General features: G+C 43.4%; 1 protein-coding gene across 1 annotated transcript in view; it reads right to left on the bottom strand.

The window, feature by feature from the left end:
* RASGRP3 (RAS guanyl releasing protein 3) overlaps positions 1 to 15,499 on the bottom strand; it is a 108,161-nt gene extending 92,662 nt beyond the window's left edge. Inside the window, exon 1 of the mRNA XM_059405438.1 lies at positions 15,210 to 15,499. The gene's annotated coding sequence lies outside the window, so the exon portion shown is untranslated. The remainder of the gene's footprint in view (positions 1 to 15,209) is intronic.
* Between the last annotated feature and the right edge of the window lie 3,726 nt (positions 15,500 to 19,225).

A 19,225-nucleotide genomic window follows, 5' to 3' on the forward strand; every position in this document is an offset into this window, starting at 1 on the left:
GAGTCAAGACAGCAAACAGTATACTTGCAATAGGCACCTTTTATTATATGTCAATTACGCCTCAACAAAATTGTTTGAAAGAGAAAAAAGTGGAGCTAAAATTTTCAGCAGTAATAAGACGACGGATGGGAAAATGAGATCAGAGTCAGAGGTTTCTAAGGTCTTTGTGTTATTCGCAAGAAGTTGTCCATGTGAAGACATTAGCATTAGGCTTTGTTACATCAAAAGATGTCTTTAATGTGCAAATGCAAGAAAAGAAATAGAGGACATAGCTTCCAGAACACTAGAGGGGAGACCCGAGAATAACGAAAACTTGAAAAATCCAAAAGGAGCAGGACAGGCGAGGAAAAGAACCTCAAAGAGAAAATAATGCTCTTGACTCTTCAGAGCATTCGAGCCTGGCTGAACTCACCATGAAAATGCAGAGACTCTTATTAAATAAGAAGCAAAAGGAGGGACTCATTTTTAAATCAGTTCAGCCTCACAGGCACAGGGCGCACACGTGGGTGTGTGTACAGAAAATAGATCAGATATCTCCCCTCAACTCAACGTTTTAAAACTGCTTTTCTGAAGCCTTGAAATTCATGGAAGGAAAGTTTTTTATACCAAAAATAAGAAGGGGAACGGACTTGGTCGGGAGGGGAGAGGGTGAGGGAAGTGTCAGAGAGGCAAAGACAAGCGGCGAGTGGACAGCGTGTTTGTCTGCCAGGACCTCAGCGGAGGGGAGATGCAAGACACAGGGAGGTGCCCAGCGGATCCCGCAAGGGGCCACCCTTCCTACCTACAGTGCGGCCCTCCGCTGGCGTGGGGGCTCCCCTGGGGACCCTCGAGCTCCTCTCTCCAGAGGGTGTCTGAAGGTCCAGAGCCCTCCCCAGCCTGGCGGAGCCGGCACTCTTCGGCCACGTGTGAACTCAACACGGCCACGCCAGACGGCACAATTCATCCATCCTTTCATGCAATCTGCAAAGCAGGGTAGATGGTTCTAATCCATCTTATCTGGAAAACAGATGGAAAATTCTTCCCAGAAGTTACTTCTTTAGTCTTATTCCAAAAAAAGGAGGCCACGTGGCTCCTCTGGCCCTGTGCACTTGGCAGCGCCCTCCCGGCCTCTGCGGATTGGACACGTGTTGGGGCGGCCGTGCAGGCGACGGTGGGGGAGACCCTCGGTGACGAGCGACACCTGTCTGCCCTACAGCCCGCTGCCCCGGAATGGCAGGCACCTCCACACATCCTTCCCTGCCCAGTTGTCTGGGAACCTCACGGATGGGGTGCTACCATAGAACTGGAATCAGAGGAAGAAAAGACAGACAAATCATACAAGACTTTATGATGGAGAACAAGCCGAGGGCTGTGGGAGGGGAGGTAGGCAGGGGATGGGCTAATGGGTGCCGCGGTATTGAGGAGGGCGCTTGTCCTGTTGCCCGCGGTCGGATATAAGTAAGCCATGAATCATTGACTTCTACTCCTGAAAACGAAACAAAACAAGACCAAAAAACAGGGTTTCTCCTACCAGCTCTGCCTTAATCTCGTTGAGCAATAGTGAGCCAGTCCACACCATTACCATTAGAGGTCCCCCTAATCATCAAGAAAGTGGAAATGACACTATCTGTCTCATAGGTCTTTCTGGAAAGCTAATAAAATGATGTACTTTGAAACCCACGGAGTTTCAGCTGACATCTTTGATGGGCCCAACGTGCCCACTCTTAGTGACAATCTCTTCTGCCCCTCCTACCTTTGGGACGGCTTTGGTATTTGGGGCAGTGTTCACTGGTCCAGGGATGGGCGCGTGTGATGGCGCGTGTGATCCGAAGGGGAGTAGTCTTTTTTTTTTTTTTTAAAGATTTTATTTATTTATTTGACAGAGAACACAAGTAGGCAGAGAGGCAGGCAGAGAGAGAGAGAGAAGCAGACTCTGCACTGAGCAGAGAGCCCGATGCGGGGCTCGATCCCAGGACCCTGGGATCATGACCTGGGCCGAAGGCAGAAGCTTTAACCCGCTGAGCCACCCAGGCGCCCCATGAAGGGGAGTAGTCTTAATACTTCTCTTGCTCTGGCCACAGTTGAGTGTTTCAGGGATGAACATCTGACTAGATTCAGGCAGATGATTCCCTAAACTATGAGTCCCTGCCCCATGCTTTTCAGACATGGAGCCAGAACATCCTTTTCAGTGGCCAAATCTTAAGACGCAAAACCTAGAACCTATTGGCACTCACATTATCTGCTTGGCCTATACCATTCTAGGAGATGAGGGGGAGTAGAGGGTTGGTGTTGATCTTCAATTAATTCTCTAGTTTCAGCTATAAAAAAAAAAATGTCTGCCCTCAGCTGGGCCCTATCCAAAGTGCTTTTATTTATTTATTTTTTTAAGATTTTATTTATTTGTTTGTCAGAGAGAGACAGAGAGAGAGAAAGCAAGCATGAGCACAGCAGGGGTAGCAGCAGGCAGAGGGAGAAGCCGGTTTTCTGCTGAACAGGGAAGTGCCTGACACAGGGCTTGGGGCTCTATCCCAGGACCCTAGGATCATGAGCCAAAGACAGATGCTTAACTGACTGAGTAGCCCAGGCATCCCAAGCTAACCATTTTTTTTTTTTTTTTGAAGATTGTATTTATTTATTTGAGAGAGAGAGTGTGCATGTGCAGGGGCAGTTGCAGAGGGAGAGAGAGAAGCAGACTCCCAACTGAGCAGGGAGCCCAACACAGGGCTCCATTCCAGGACCCTGGGATCATGACCTGAATCAAAGGCAGACGCTTCCCAGACTGAGCCACCCAGGTGCCCCCCAAGCTAGCCACTTTTTACAAAGATTTCAAACCAGTCTTCAAATTGGCCTCATTTTCACCTACAATTAATTTCAGGGGTGGCTGGTGCAACTAGTTCCTGGGTCGTGCACATGTGCTCTGGTGCAAAATGAATGAATTTTCTGATTTCTATTGTTGAATTAGTGATCAACTGTCTGTTTTCTAGCTTTCTAAATACTGTCTTATGACTTATTTATGACTTAAAAACAAAACAACACACCAAGCCCTGTGATCTCTTTGAATGGATCTCAGAAAGCAGAAGAGGAGTTAAATGTTTGTGTTACACCCTCCTTTAGCAGAAAACTCCAGGTCTGTACAATATACTTTCACTCTTCATCATACTCAACCCTCTTTGGTGGTCCCTGTGGGCCAGGCCTCCTCCAGGCTCTTTACCTAGGCCACCCTTCCCAGTCTTGTGCTCCGGATTTCAAAACTATTCCTCTTCCCACATGATATTCCTAAATTACAGGATTATATGCCTAACCCAGCTTAGAAAAGTCAACAGATAACCCAACTTTACATCGAGGTATCAGGGATCGACTGGCTCCTATTTGGAATAGTTATGGTTTTTGAAAAGTGACTTGTGTTTCTTTGTATGTGTGTGATTTCAAAACTCATGTTCACCACAAGTGATCTGAAAAGTATAGAAAAGCACAGAGAAGAAAAATAAGATCAACTCTTACCACACTCTTCTTAAAATTTTTTTTTTCTTTATATACATGATAACCAGCATACGGATGTTCCCAGTCCCAGTGACGCTCTTATGCCTTATACCTCCAGGAATCTATAATTAAGTGGATGAGAGAAGAAACTCCTGGAAGATGAACCAACCAGGCATCTAATGACTGAATGAAAGAAATATCACCAAACATCTTGTGATAGAGAGCATGTTATAACACGTCGGAAGAGGCAAAGTTAGGAGACGCATTGTTGGCTAGGGTCTGGCAGAGAAAAGGAAAAAAAATAAAAGGCTCTATTCTGCCCGATGGCCAGGTGTGTAAGGCTCAGCTTCACAAGCACGAGCCTCTCTTCCGAAAACGGCCCCCACCCTCTGGATTAGTCCCGGGACTTGCCTCTCAATGTTATACAGGACTAGACGAGGAATGGACACCTGAGGCAAGTTTAGGCCAGTCTGATAGTCAGATTCTTTCTAAAAAGAATTTGGAGTGGAAAGCAAGAGATGTATCCATTTCGATCAGCGCTTGAATAAAAAGAACCTTCAAATGAAGAGCAGATGGACATCCTCCATGCTGGGCTTGGTGAAGTCGAGACAGAAAGAGCAGCCGGGGTGGGAGGAGGTGAGCAGAGCCTCTGAGGAATGGGGCAGAAACCATCATGTTCCAGAATTCATGGCCTTCAGCTCTGGTCATCAAGTTTCTGGAGAGAGGCCCCTGCCATTCTCCACTTCATTACTTGTGTTTCCATGATGTACATGTTTTCTTATAACCAATGTAGCTCTGCTGAATGTATTTCCATTCCCTGAGCCTTGGCTAAGAGCCCAGGCCGTGTGCAGCCTTGTGTCAAGAGCTTAGCTAATGGACACCAGCCCCTCATGCAAGGGCCTTCCCTAGATAACAGCCTGCAGAGCGACAGGTTCACATCAGTTCCTCATAGGACTTCTCTAAAGACCCTTGGGATCAATAGTCTCCCCCACCTCCTAGGGCCTTCCCTCCTGCTATCCTTAGGTAAGACCTGGTGGAACTTACCAAAATCCACACTTTGTGGTTTGAATCGGCCCATCAGGCCTTAGCCCGGGAACCCCAAAGCAGGCCAACCACAGCCTCTGACAAAGGCGTGTGCTCAGGTCCGGGGCCCGCACCCCACCTTGACTTCCTTGTTTAGGCTCTCAAGGTATGCGGCGCGCTTCCCCCAGAACCTGTGAGTAGTAAATCTATTTCAGTTTCTGTTGTGGCCTTCTGTTTTGCTCACCATCCAGCAACTCTACAGGGCTCTACTTAACAAATGTTAACTTCACAAAGGGTAACACCGTCCAAGACAGATCCTGCTCTCACGAGTGTGGAGAGGTGAGTGTGGGGGAATGGGAGAGCCCGAGGGAAGGAAATCAGCTGGACGGCTACTGACAAAGTCCCCGGTTGAGGTAAAAAGGACGAAGAAGAGAAGCATTGGTGACAGGAAGGGAGGAGCTGAATGTGAGACACATTCAGCGGGAAGGATAATCTCCTGGGTTACCAGGAGGTGAAGAACAAGATGGAGGAAAGATGGCTCCAACCCAGATGGGATGATGTCACCGTCAAAGGAAAGAACACAGGGCGGCTGCGTAGCTCAAAGGAAAGAACACAGGGTGGCTGTGTAGCTGAGGGAAGAAGGGTTAAGATTTTTATCCTGGATGTGCTAAGCTTGAAGTGATGAAGGAACATCGAGTAGAAACATACGGACCAACACCTGGTCCTAGAATGCAGGCGACAATCCCCTTAAAGCCAGAGAAGCAAGTTCAGAGTTCTTTACATATGGAAGCCATGAACGAGCTCTCTGAGGGAGAAAGGATTTCGAGAGAAAAGGATCTCTGGTAAATGGCTGCGTTTGAGGGCAAAGAAAAAAGAAAACACTTGTCAGGATTGAAAGAAAACAGGAACAATGTGGCATCTCAGATTTCAATAGAGGACAACTTTAGGATATTAAATGGTGCAGGGGTCGAGAGGAATAAAAGTGGAAAGAGATTATTTCCTGCATCATTGAGAAAGTTTCTGACATTATACTTTCAGTGGAGTTAGGGACAGAGTGGCCGATTTAATGTGTTTAAAAATCTTGAAAGAGAAATGAGAAAACAAAGGTGTTATGTGCCAGAAGACACATTGAAAGCTTCAGTGGTAGAATCTGAGAATTCAGATGGGTAACTCATGAGGGCAGCAGATTTAGGTAGTCTGGGTCAGTTTCCACAGCAAAGAGAAACATGAAAGTTTTAAAGAAAACGTCCTAGAATCCAAAGAAATTGAGAGAGAGGATGGATTTATCAGACAGGAGGGTTAGGGGTCGTTTCAGATACAGGAAACACAGATGTGCATGTCCCAGCCGTGGCCTGCCTCTTTGAGCAGCACATGGCACAGCACCCACCCTTGGTCTCTGTTGGCCAACCTCCCTGCCCAGGGAGACAGCCCCAGGTCCCAACCAGAAGGAAGGACAGGAAGACGTTCTAAAGGAGAGAGGTCACAGGCATACTTGATCCTCCTGGACGAGGCTCCTGTTCTTGAGCTACGGACGTCATCTCCACTCACCTGCATGTCCTTGAATTCTCTTGTTGACTTGTGAAACCAACCAGTGGCCCTTGACCTTGCCCGAAGGGCAGTTAATGTCTCACTTTGTCACACACTCTTCATTTACTGGTGATGAGAAAAAGCCATGGTCCTATCCGCAAGATCCAAGAGCTCATGGCGCGCATGAGCAGCTCATGCAGAAAACAGAGTCAGAAAGTGCCCTCTAGGTGCAGAGACCGGCTGCACAAGCCTTGCTCCCCTCCTCTTTGCCACCCTGGAGACTGCAGGGGAAACACAGATGCAGGGTCCCTAGGGCTCTGCCTCCGTTTCCCCTCTGCAGAACTGAGCCATTGGACCCAATCTCGGTCTCATGGGCCCACATAATCTCCTTCACTGCAACTTTCTCTCCACCTTCCTTTCTACCAAATGTTACTTAGGAAAACCTCACCCTATTTGGGAACAAAAAAAGATCCTAATTATGGCTACACACCAAACGCAGCGCTAGACATACTTCATCCATAAGGAACGGGCAAATCTAAGGTTCAGACATGCAAATGAAAAGGCCATCTCCACCGGCAGGTCACAGAGGTAAGGCAGCCTCCTTAGAAAAGAATTCCACCTGTTTTCTCATTCTTCAGTGAATTTGCTTTCCTGCCGACATTAAGGGACAAAATAGGTATATCTTTTACACTTGTTCCCACACCCAGTGGGACACCTGGCACTTGCTACCTTCTCTACCAGTGTTTGTTGCTTCGGATATAAGGTGACGTGTGCCTTGATTCTACATATTCTTTTTTTGTTTTAATTATTCATAGGTTATTAATCTATTAATGGGATGTAATTATTAACATATTATTAATGTATTATGTAATATACTCATGTAGAAGTGATATATGAGTAACTGCATTTCATGATAAATGCATTGTAATAATTTAGCTAATACAGATTTATAAAAATTATAAATATATAACATATAATATATAAGAGATTTATATTAATCATGATTTAATAACGAATAATAATTTAATGTAATATATTGTGAATATAAATATATTGTAATAATTTCATTGTAAGTACACAGTATTTCATTTTTATTTTATTTATTTATTTTTTAAAGATTTTGTTTGTTTATTTGTCAAAGAGAGAGAGAGCATGCACAAGCAGGGGGAGCTGCAAGCAGAGGGAGAAGCAGACTCCATGCTGAGCAAGGAGTCTGACGTGGGACTCGATTCCAGGACCCTGAGATCATGACCTGAGCCGAAGGCAGACCCTTATCCAACTATGCCACCCAGGCGCCCCAGTACACAGTATTTTAGATGCACATACCCCATCACTATTTATGACTTTGTTTCTTTCTTTCTTTTTTTTTTTATGACTTTGTTTCTGTGGGAAAAATGGAAAGTGAATTCAGAGGGCCAAGAAAATTCTTACAAACAGGCTTTTGGAGCACTACCAATTTGTAAATCACGCCATAGATGGTCATTATTTACATTGTAAATGTCTTTATGTTTTATTTTGATTTTTGGGTTTTCTGACTGCTTTCAATCTAGCTCTTATAAACAGACCCTCATAGAATAAGAAATAAACCCAAACTCTGAGGAGACCAGGGGACTGGGACTCTTTGCCAGGACTTCGGGGCTCTCGTCTCCAGCTCTCTGCCATGGGTGGGGCCACAAGAACCTACAGAGTCCTTTAGTTTGATCCACTTCCACCGGCTCTATTTTTGTATCCCCATATTTAGCACACACAGCTATATTTATCGCTCCAGCTGACTGGCATGCGAGTCCCCAGGGCATCAGAGTTATACAAGATTATTGAAGCTTACTTCCTACTCTTGAAATAAGACAATGCAGAATGCCGAAAAGACATCAGCAAGTGATCACAATGTTAGAAGGAGTGTGTGTGTGTGTGTGTGTGTGTGTGTGTGTCTGTGTGTGTGCGCTTGCGTGCACGAATTTCTAAAGGTTTCTTTCTTTGTACTAAGTTGTATGCATTATTAGAAACACAATATTTATAATGCTTCCTGGAAATACGTCTTAGGTTGTGTAATGAAATCTATTCCTACGCCTAAGCTCACTTGAAAACATTAAGAAGTAGGGCTTCTTACCACCATGTAACCCAGATTTCAAAAACGGGGAACTTTTTAACCTCTATTACCCTCTTCTTAATTGGGGCATCCATTAGTTACATGGTCTAAATGAACAGCTGAATTGTTCTAAAGGAAGAAACTCAAAAACTGCCAAGATTTTGCTTGCTTCTCAGTCCTTCAGTTTTAGCTGATTCCTGTAAGAGTGGCCAGCAGAATCGATCACAAAGGAGAAGACTGAGTCCTGAACAGATAGTAGGATCTCACAGACCAAGCTTCACATGCTATTGATATAACTCTAACTCTTCTGTTCAGATCTGCTGAATCCACTATCATGAGCCTCGTCCCAATGGGGATCTGTGCTAAGAGTAAAATACACTAACCTGATGTCAAAGACTTGGTCCAAAAAAAAAAAAAAAAGTAGACTATCCCACTAATAATCTTTTATATTGATTATGTGTCAAAATGATGATGTTTTGATATGTTGGATTATATAACTACATTTTTAAAAAAGATTTTGTTTATTTATTTGACACAGAGAGATCACAAGTAGGTAGAGAGGCAGGCAGAGAGATGGCGGGGAGGCGGGCTTGCTGCTGAGCAGAGAGCTCAAACTGGGCTTGATCCCAGGACCCTGAGACCATGACCTGAGCCAAAGGCAGAAGCTTAACCCACTGAGCTACATTTAAAAGACCAATTCTAATTGGGGGCACCGGAATGGCTCCAGTGGTTAAGGGGCCAACTCTTGATTTCTGCTCATGTTGTGATCTTAGGGTCCTGGTTTTGAGTGGCTCAATGTGGCATCTGCTTGAGATTCTCTCTCTCTCCATGCTCATGCTCTTGCTCTCTCTCTCTCAAAAATGAATAAGCTCTTTAAAAAATTAATTCCGTTTCTTTTCTTAGTTTCTTTCTTTCTTTCTTCCTTTCTTTCTTTTTCTTTTAAATGTGGTGACTGGAAAATACAGAACGACATTTGTGGCTCACATTTGATTTCTACTGGACAGCCCTGGTCTAGAAGCTTTCACAACAAACAGCAAGGCCTATAAGTGGTCTTTAAGATTGGAAGCCAGAGCTGCTGCAGAACTGTGCTTCCAATCAGGCTAACCAGAGGAGAATCTGACTTGGGATAAAAGTGAAAGCATGCCCTGTGTGTTTAGTTTCTCCACCCAAAGAATGTACTTCATTATTTTTTATTAACATATGATGTATTATTTGTTTCAGGGGTACAGGTCTGTGAATCACCAGGTTTACACCCTTCACAGCACTCGCCATAGCACATACCCTCCCCAGTGTCCATAACCCAGCCACCCTCTCCCTCCCCCCAGCAACCCTCAAGTGTTTTGTGAGATTAAGAGTCTCTTATGTTTTGTCTCCCTTCCGATCCACCCAAAGACTTTTAAGAGTACTCAACCTGACAGTGACATTACACTACGGGCACATGCCACTAGGGAAGAGAAATGTTACTGTAGTATATGCAACACCCGTCTTCCTTCGCTCTTTCCTAATCGATAATGCAGCCTTCATTTCGGCTCTGTGGTTGCTAACTGTGCCCATCCCACTAGCAAGTGAATCAAGAATTCACTTGCTTTGAGTTTCTATTGTTTGTTCCCCCAGCCGCTGCTTGTAAAAGGAAGACCAGGCATCCTTTCATGGAAAATAGAACTATGAATTTGATATTTTTACATTTAATAGAAAAATAAAGCTTTTAGAGTTTTAGGTATGGACAACCAATGGCAAGTTTATTATTAGAGAAGCACTGTTAGCAGACATACACACACACACACACACACGGAAAAGTTCACACTGACCCCAAGTGTTGATATACACAAAAAGTTCAGTACAAAACCCTGATGTGGGATTACCAGATTACTGAATCAAAAGCATACGGGGGGGGGGGGGTGTCACTGCTGCCAGCAAAGAATTGTGTAACTGCTGGTAAAAACAACAGTGATTTCAGGAGTGGATTGAAAACAAAACAATGACATCTTTGTAATGTTCTGAAATTGTTGCAGGAATAAAATTGAGACTGGCTCCTTTGCATTTCCCAGTCCGATCTGCTGACCATCTTGTCTGCCCATAATTGTTTTCTGCCATTCATTTCCTCCAATTGTCAATTATTACTAAAACAATTATGAAAAAAAAAAGTGTGTGTCTTTGTTTCCTGTTGCTGATGAATATAGTGAAGTCACAGACCAGGCTAGTGCATCATAATCTTTTCCATTACAATGAATTATGCTGTCACAAACAGGATACAGCTCTTTACTGGGCAAAGGGGCTGTAAATGGGGCTGAATTAGCTCAGATGTTATTGTCAGCCATGACAGCAAGAAATCAACCCTGGGACTTAACTCTCCACTTTTTCTAAAACACACTGGTTTTGTTCCTGATTATAAGAGTAGTTAGTGCATGCTTATCTTGAAGAACATGTTTATCCTGGAAACAAAGTAGAAAATGAAAATCCCCATTATCCCACCAAGGAGAGATTCCTATTGCTAATATTTTGATATGTAAAATTTTAGGTAACTAATTTTCATATAAACATATACAATTGTTAGGTAAATGAGTTCGCACCATGTATATAATGTTTTGCCTTCTTTTTCACTTAACATTTACTAAAAACATTAACTATTTTAATTAATGGCTATGTGAAATTCCACATTGTGGAACACTATTTGACAATTTCCTCATTTTGTATATTTGTCCAAAATGTGTCCATTACAAATAGATACGCATTCTTTCACATACATTTTGGTCTCAATCTGTGAATATGTCCTTAGGATATATTCCTAAGAGAGAGATTACTCACTTTTGACTAAAACCTATACTGTGTATCTTAGAATAAAAGGCCTAGGAAACTTTCTTAACAATTAAAGCACCTATGTGAATTAAAAGCTTAATAACCAAACTTGATAATATGTGTCCTCCTAACAAGATAAAGAAGTGACATATTTTTCACGGTTACAAAGTTTAAGGTAAATCTGAAATGTATCTATTCAAAAGACCCTTCAGGCCAACCAACTGTAGGGGGTATATAATTCCACGAAGACCTTTTCCAGAATCTCCTAGCACAACGAGGCTCCAAACCATTTAGGAGCTCACAGATGTTTCTGCAGGGATTCTGTGAACTCTTGGTTTCCTAACAAGCTTGCTGCTAGACGGTGCTAGACGGGGCCAGCGCTGTCCCTGCCTGGCCTGGGCGTCGTTACCTAGGACGGCCACTAGAGGACAGCCGGGGACAGAGAAAGGAGTTTGTTGTTGTTTTTAACACTCGAAGGCCTGTTTTTGGCATAATTACTCATCTGATAAGCAAGGAAAAGTAAAACACGAGGCACGGAAGGTAAAATCAATTTTGGAAATAAATAACCATGAAAGTAAAGAAATACGCAATTCTCCGAGTATACACGTTTCCCTTTTGGGGGAGATGAACCAAAAGGTGCAGAATTCTGAGAGCTACCAGTTAGAAAAAAATTAAAGACCAGGAATCCAGCTAAAAATCGGGTGACAGCATGAACAATTGGTGCCTTTAGATCCTTGCAGAGGCAGAAGGGGAATTCAGAGCTGATTGCTGGCTTGGGCCTCCTACGCACCTGCTTTTCACTCTCTCGCTAGCTAAGGAGTCATGGACAGATTACTTAACCTCTCCGAACCTCCATTTCCTCTTTTATAAAAGGTGGCTGGTGATGGAGCCTGCCCCTGGGCGGCTGGGAGCATCACAGAAAAGTCTTGGCATGAAGGAAATGCCCAATCAGGGCTGGCCCGTTGTGATCTCTTCTGCTTCTCTCCTTCCTCCTAAGCTGTTTCCCATTTCCAACTGCTCACTTAGGATTTCTACCTGGCTGTCCCATCAGAGCATCAAAGTTAAGACTTCTACAACCCAAATCCTCATCTCCCCGCCTCACTCCCTGACCTGCGGCTATCCCTCTGACTGGCTATTTCTTAGCATAGAAACGTAACCCGAAACACAACATTCTCTCTGATGCTTCCTCTCCTCCTGTAACCATCACCGATTAGTTGACGAAACATGTCGATTTGTTCTCTAATGCGTCTCCATCTGGTTTCCATCTCTCTGCGGTCACCAGAGCCCAGGCCTTGGCAACCTGCTCTCTCTGCCCCACCAGGTCCTGTCTTGAACAGGCAAATTCTATTGATGTCATTTCCCTTTCCAAAGCCCCGCAATGGCTTCCCAGTGGCTTTAAATTAGATTCTAAACTCCTCTGTCCGGCATCACAGTCACACCAGTCTGACCCCGAACCTCCTCCAGATGCCTCTCTCTGGCCCCATATGCTCACTGCCTCAGCTCCCGCCAACGGTTGATGCACAGCTTCCTACTATGGTTGCCTGATTTAGGAAATTAAAGCAGAGGACACCCACGTATGTGTGAATTTCAGATAAACAACAAATAATATTTTTGAACATGTATGTCCCGTGCAGTGGCTACACACACACACACACACACACACACACACCCCTGTGCAATAGGACAGAGATATACTTTAAAAAGTTCATTGTCTAGCTGAAATTCACATTTAACTGGGAATCCTGTTTTCCGTCTGGCAGTCCTCTTCCTTGGGTACACCAAGAATATTGCTGTCCCACTGGCCTGCGCAGAGGCCCACATACACAGCTCCAATCCTGTTCTGGACACGCTTGTCTCTTTTGTCATCAGCTGTTCTGCCCTGCAAGTCAACTCAGCCTCAGAACTCCAGGAAGCCCGCCTGGACTAGGATTTACCCAGTACCCACCATCTACATCGTTCATTTAGTTAATACGAATCAAGAAGTTGGTGTCAGGGGCTTTGTGTCTTACATAATTCCCTTTCTCTGAGTAAATGCTGAGTTAGCAAAGGTAAAGATTGCCGGATAAGGAGGAAAACTCAATCAATATGCTTTGGTGGCGTGTGCTGTTGTTAACCTGTCACATAGGGGTATGGGGGGGATGAGAAAACCTCCAGAGACCACTTATCACAGACAAACTAAAACCATAATGGGACCCCCTCCACGGCACCTGGCCAGGTGGGTGCGGCCGCTTGGCCTTAGCATGCTTCTCCCCACACTCCACACCAACACATCCCACAAATTGTGCATCACATGCAGTGACTTTGCCGGCTCTCAACACTTCGCACTATCTCTTCAATAATCTGATTTCCCCTGTATTTAAATGGGAGGGCCAGAGGTGGCTCTATCATGAGACCTATATACACAGAGCAATCATAAGAGTCACGTTGGAAGCCAAGCGATACATCTCTATTTAACAGAAAACCTAAAAAAAGTTGACTTTTTTTTTTTTCAAAAAATTGGGTAACTCTACCTTCAAATAGTCTGAGGAGCTTGAAATTACATCAAGAAACCAGTGAAACGATTCAACAATCCTCCCCCCAAATCTATTTTAAATGCCTGGGATTTCATGAATATATTTATAATCATCTGTGGGGCCTCCAGAAACCAATGACCCACCATAAGGTTTCTAAAAGTGAAAAAAATATACACTTTTAGAATAAAAAGCATAATGCCAAATTTTCTCTATTATTTAAACCTTCAACAGTATTTAAACCATTTTTATTCTCGTAATGTAAATATACAAATGTGTCAGATGAGAAAGTTGTTTTGAAACCGTTAAGAGCAGGGAGTTCAATGTTCCCAGAAATGAAGATCACCGTCAGCACCATCTCTATCACTAGACCCACGTGGAGGGGCAATTAAAGACGTTACCTGGGGCTTCACTTTGCAGAAGTGAAAGAAAACAGATTCAGAAATAACTTTGCAGCACAGGAATGTCTTGGAAATGCATGCTAAGAGTTTGTCTCTTCAGATCTACCATATTTATCCAGATTAATTTTATTTCCCTCTTTCTTTGTACAGTTGAAGTTCAAGGAAGAAAACTGTTCTCCCTAGTCAAGAATACCACGCTTGAGTACAGTTTCCAAGGAATGAATTCTAATATTCTAATTAAAAAAAAAAAATAGCCCTTAAATTCTCCTAGGAAAGAGAGCAGCCAGCGGACTCCACGTGGAGACAGACCCGTGTCCTGGCGTCCTCTCCCAGTCACAATCTGGTGACCTCAGCCTTGCTGGCTCCCAGCTTTGCTATCTCCTTGCGACAGATTCTAAACATACCAATCTCAAACTGGGATAAGGCAAAATAACAGCAACACGTTTCCTTCTGCTCTTTCTTGTCAACAGACCACAAGAAACATATTCTTTTGTTGTCCTTGTGACAACATTAATCAATTTCCGCCAGGACACAAACGTGGGTATTCTCAGCAGTGGATGCAAATACGGTGCATCTTGTAAACAAACATACTTGTTTGATGGCAAGGAATGTTAAAAGAATTTAGAATGGCCCTAAGGAGCTTTCCAAGTTTTTGTGGGTAGCATCGACTGTTCTTGGATTTAACCCTTTCCACCTTTCTTCTTCCAAACCCGGGGGGCAATTTTCAGGTCACTCAGAAAATGTATGCGACACGATTGTTTTGAAATCACCACTTAAATGTAAATAGTTATTGTGAACAGTTTCTATCACTGGAGCTGGTCAGTGATGTTTTTGGTGCTTCTGGAAGGTTCTCCTTTGTCTGAAAATGAATGTCCAGGAAAAGAAGCTCTGTGTTAAAAACAACAACAACAACAACAACTTTCTCTCTGCTTACTTTTCTGCCAAATTTAACTTTTAATTAAAGCAACTTTTCTAAAGTTGACTATGTTTGCTTGCGAGCCAATTTAAATGTATTCTAAGCCAGGAGTGATGGAAGGAATGGTACACGTATCATTAAGCAGCGATTTGAAAGGACTGGACAGACAAACTCAAGAAATTATTTTTCAAAAATGATCTTTAGTAAAATTATTTATACTATTTACTCCCTGGTGATGATGAAGCAGAAGAATACTTTAAAGCTATCTTAAGGAAACAACTACGATTTCAAAAAAAAAAAAATTATCATTGTTAAAAACTGAAGAAGTCATGATGGAGACTGGTTTCTGCATTTCTTCAGAAATAGAAGCAAGCTTCTGAGCTCTTCGTGAGGCCGTGCCCTCACAGGATACACACTGTCTCTGTTTGACACCCGTTGCTCCCGATACGCATGTAGACACAGCAATGGTTGGTCTTAAAAATGACACTTACCTTCATTCACAGATGTGGACTCTTTTCCAGCTTATTCCTCTGTTGAACTATCTCTTTCCGCTTCTCCAACCCCTCCCGAGCGTCTCTTCCATGCATGCAAAGTCTTAGAGATTTCTGTCCTGTCTTCTAAAACGCTGCCATCACCTCCACTGCCCCAGCACTGGTCCAAAGTGGGAAGAGGAAAAAATTTCAAATTTGCAAGCTGTTTACGCCTCAGGACGACAGTGAAGCTGCTAAGCTTTGAGCTCAATGAATTAAAGGTTGTTTGGCTACATGGCAGGCACACTTCCTCCTATTCTTTCTGAACTTAGTTTTCCTGCCTCCCCTGGAGCTTTTTCCTTTCCTGGGCTATAAATAGGCTGGTCGTAAGAGCACGGAGGAAAGAAGAAGGCAGGAAATGTATTTGATTTCAAAAAGCAGTCTGAGGTGTGTGTGTGCGCGTGTGTGTGCGTGTGTGTGCGTGTGTTTCTTTCAAGTGAATACCAATAAACAAGCTAAGGGAAATTCAGCTTTGGTCACAGTACCATAGTCAAGTTTAACTTCCTATCATCTTGGTTGTGCTAAATTGACATTTCCCACCACCAAAGCTAGGGGTTGGAGATGTACCATTTTCTATATAAGATACCATCCACAAACCTGTATCACCTTCGTTTCCCAAGGGAATGATCTAGAAAATGAAACTCCTGGGGGAGACGAGGGAGGGGGCAGACGATAGGGATTGCCACACTGATTTCTTTTCATCCTTTTGGAGGCAAGGTTCAACAACAGAAGGTATCAGCAGGTGGATGAGAAAAGTAGATGCTTTGCCTTACAAGAAACAAGGAAGCGAAGTTTATAGACTCGTCCTCCATTGGCGTTAAACTAGAGGCGGTCCGCAGTTTTGCTACTCAAAGTTGTTTGACTTCTCTCATAGTTACAGATGCCATAAAATAAAAATTAGACCTCATTTTTCACCTATCAGATGGACAAATCCAAATGTTGATATTGCCTGATATCATTCAAGTGGGGAGAAGTAAGAATCCCCATAAGGCCGATGGAAGTACCAACGGGCATCAAGCACCCTATGGAGGGCAATTCTCAACTGCTTTCAAAATGTGACGCTCACCTACTCTAACAAAATACTTAAACATGGCTGATGTGGCGAGTGGGAGAGCAGAGCTGGAATGTGGCGACAGCTCAGTTTATGATAGATACATTGAGTGCTCTTTGATTTTTTATAATGTGCATCTCGTGCTTGAAAAACTTACTAATTTTCAGGAAGCCTCGATGGTTCAGTTGGTTGAGCATCTGCCTTCGGCTCAGGTCATGACCCCAGGGTCCTGGAATTGAGTCCTACATCAGGCTCCTTGCCTAGCAAGGGCGGCATCTTTTCCCTCTGAATGCTGCTCCCCCTGCTTGTGAGCTCTTTTTCTCTGACAAATAAATAAATAAAATCTTTAAAAACTTACTAATTATAAAGAGAGAATTTTTTTTAAAGATTATATTTATTTATTTGAGAGAGAGACAGTGAGAGAGAGCATGAGCGAGGAGAAGGTTAGAGAGCGAAGCAGACTCCCCATGGAGCTGGGAGCCTGATGCGGGACTCGATCTCGGGACTCCAGGATCATGACCTGAGCCGAAGGCAGTCATCCAACCAACTGAGCCACCCAGGCGTCCCTATAAAGAGAGAATTTTAAAAACTGGTATTACTTAAGGTCTTTCCTATGATTCTATGAGTGATCTATGGATTATCTATCATTTTCTGTCGGTCATCCCACAATCAGCGTCTATCAGCAAGCTGTTCTTTATGTGGGGGGCACTTTGAGAAGCAACACAGGGGGAGCCGGACAATCTCTTGATAGGAGGGGCTACTCTGCGTAGGCCCTGTCCACTGTCTGGGGACTCGTAGCCTCAGTAGCTCTTGGATCAGACTCTCCGGGGGCGGGGGCAGCAAGCTGCGTGGACCCCTGCACTGAGGCTCACTACAGTGTGAGAAGCAGTGGTCTATACAATTATTTTATGAATACCCCATCTTCTGAAAAGGATTTGGTGACTCTAGTGAAGAGCCCTTAATGCATATTTGTAAGCTGCTAGAAGGGTGGAACTTAAAAGTCCTTGTCACAAGAAAAAAAAAATGTTCGTAACTATGTTTGGTGGCAGATGTTAACTCGATGTACTGTGGTGATCCTTTCATAAAATATACAAAGAGCGAGTCATGCTGTTGGATCCCTGACCCTAATACAGTGTTATATCTCAATTATGACTCAAAGAAAAAAATAAAAATAAAACTGAACAGGATTGAGGACAACTGATTTTATTTTACAGAAGAATAAGGAAAACTTCTAAATGCTTTTCAAGCTGGCGACTCCCGTTTAGAAGACCAGATTATATTAACATATAATGTTAGGAAGACACATTAACATATAATGTTAGGAAGACACACTAGTTTCCCTGTTGCCACGGAGAAACCACCTGAAGCAAAGCAAAAGGAGTGACAGGAACAAGCTGATGGTATTTAAGGGAGAGACAAAAGCTCTCTCTCATTTGGGGTAGTTATGATAAAAATGGATGAAGTCAAAGCTAACTTTACGAATATGTATATTTGAAAATGATACGTGGCCTGTAATAAGATGAAACCAAAGAAAACAGGAAGAAAGTAAGTCTCTGGATGAAAACAAAACGTCTCATTTCCCTGCTTTTGTTTCATCATTTGATTATCATTTTTGGATCTAGCCATTTCTCGCCGTCTGTTTGTGGCCTTCATGAGAAGAGACCTGTATATTAGAAAGAATCAGTTAAACAAGGAGCTCAGCCAGAGCTGGTGGGGGGAAAGGCAATAGTATGTGCATTCCCAGGCACAGATGGGGAGGAAAAGTTTTCTTTAAAAAAGAGAGAGAGAGAGAGAGAAAGGAGTGAATGACCCTGTTGTAACAGCAGATAGGAAAGAAGGAAGTCCATGGAGGTCAGGATAGAACAGCTACAATGTACAGAAGTGATTAAAGGGACATGAGTTCACATTGGCCAGAAAATGGCCAGCCACAGGACGGGATGTTTCTGGGAGCAAACCATGTGCAAAGCATGAAGTCCACACACACAAACAAGCTCCAAGTGTATTTACCAGGCTTTCATTGTTCACCGGAAAAGCTCCTTGTCTTTTTGTGGGGAAGCGTTTTTTTCCCTCTCACAAAGAACAGCTCCACAGGGCTCCCCATATAGGCCATCTCTAGAAAGGAAGCATTAAAACATATATAGAATCAGAAAAGCTCTGTGCTCTTAATCTAAAATTAATGATAAGACTCTCTCAAAGGGCATTAGGGGAAAAAGTTGAAAGGCCTCGTGGGAAAAGGTCATGTGCAACTTTCTTCCACTACTTTGGTTTTGCAAGTGGAGGGAAACACACTTTTTTACTGTAGTCACCTACAAAGTATTCCTATGTATACAACAGGGAGGAAACCCAAGCAAAAGTTGTCAAAGAAAATGCAAAAAAAAATACTCATATTTTCATTTGGGTGGGATACACTGTACTCAAAGGCCTCATAGATATTTTTAAGAAAAGCCTATCTTTGTTTACAATGTGTAGAAGTGCGAGGTGATTACACATTGAGGGGAACTGTGCTCCTCTGACTTGAACTGTATCATCCTAATGAAAATAAGTCAGAACTCCTGGAATGACTAACCGAAAGAATGCTGGTAAATGGGACACCTGGGTGGCTCAGTTGGTTAAGCAGCTGCCTTCGGCTCGGGTCACGATCCCAGGGTCCTGGGATTGAGTCCCACATCGGGCTCCTTGCTCAGCAGGGAGCCTGCTTCTCCCTCTGTCTCTGCCTGCCTCTCTGTCTGCCTGTGCTCGCTCGCTCTCTCTCCCTCTGTCTCTGACAAATAAATAAAATCTTAAAAAAAAAAAAATTAAATTAAAAAAAAAAAAAGAATGCTGGTAAATGATGGACCTCTACAGTGTAGTAGGAAATCTGAAAAGATGAGTGGAGGTTAGGAAGGAGTCCTACATTACCAAAAAAAAAAAAAAAAAAAAAAAAAAA

Source organism: Mustela nigripes, chromosome 7, assembly GCF_022355385.1.
Source record: "Mustela nigripes isolate SB6536 chromosome 7, MUSNIG.SB6536, whole genome shotgun sequence".
NCBI lineage: Eukaryota > Metazoa > Chordata > Mammalia > Carnivora > Mustelidae > Mustela > Mustela nigripes.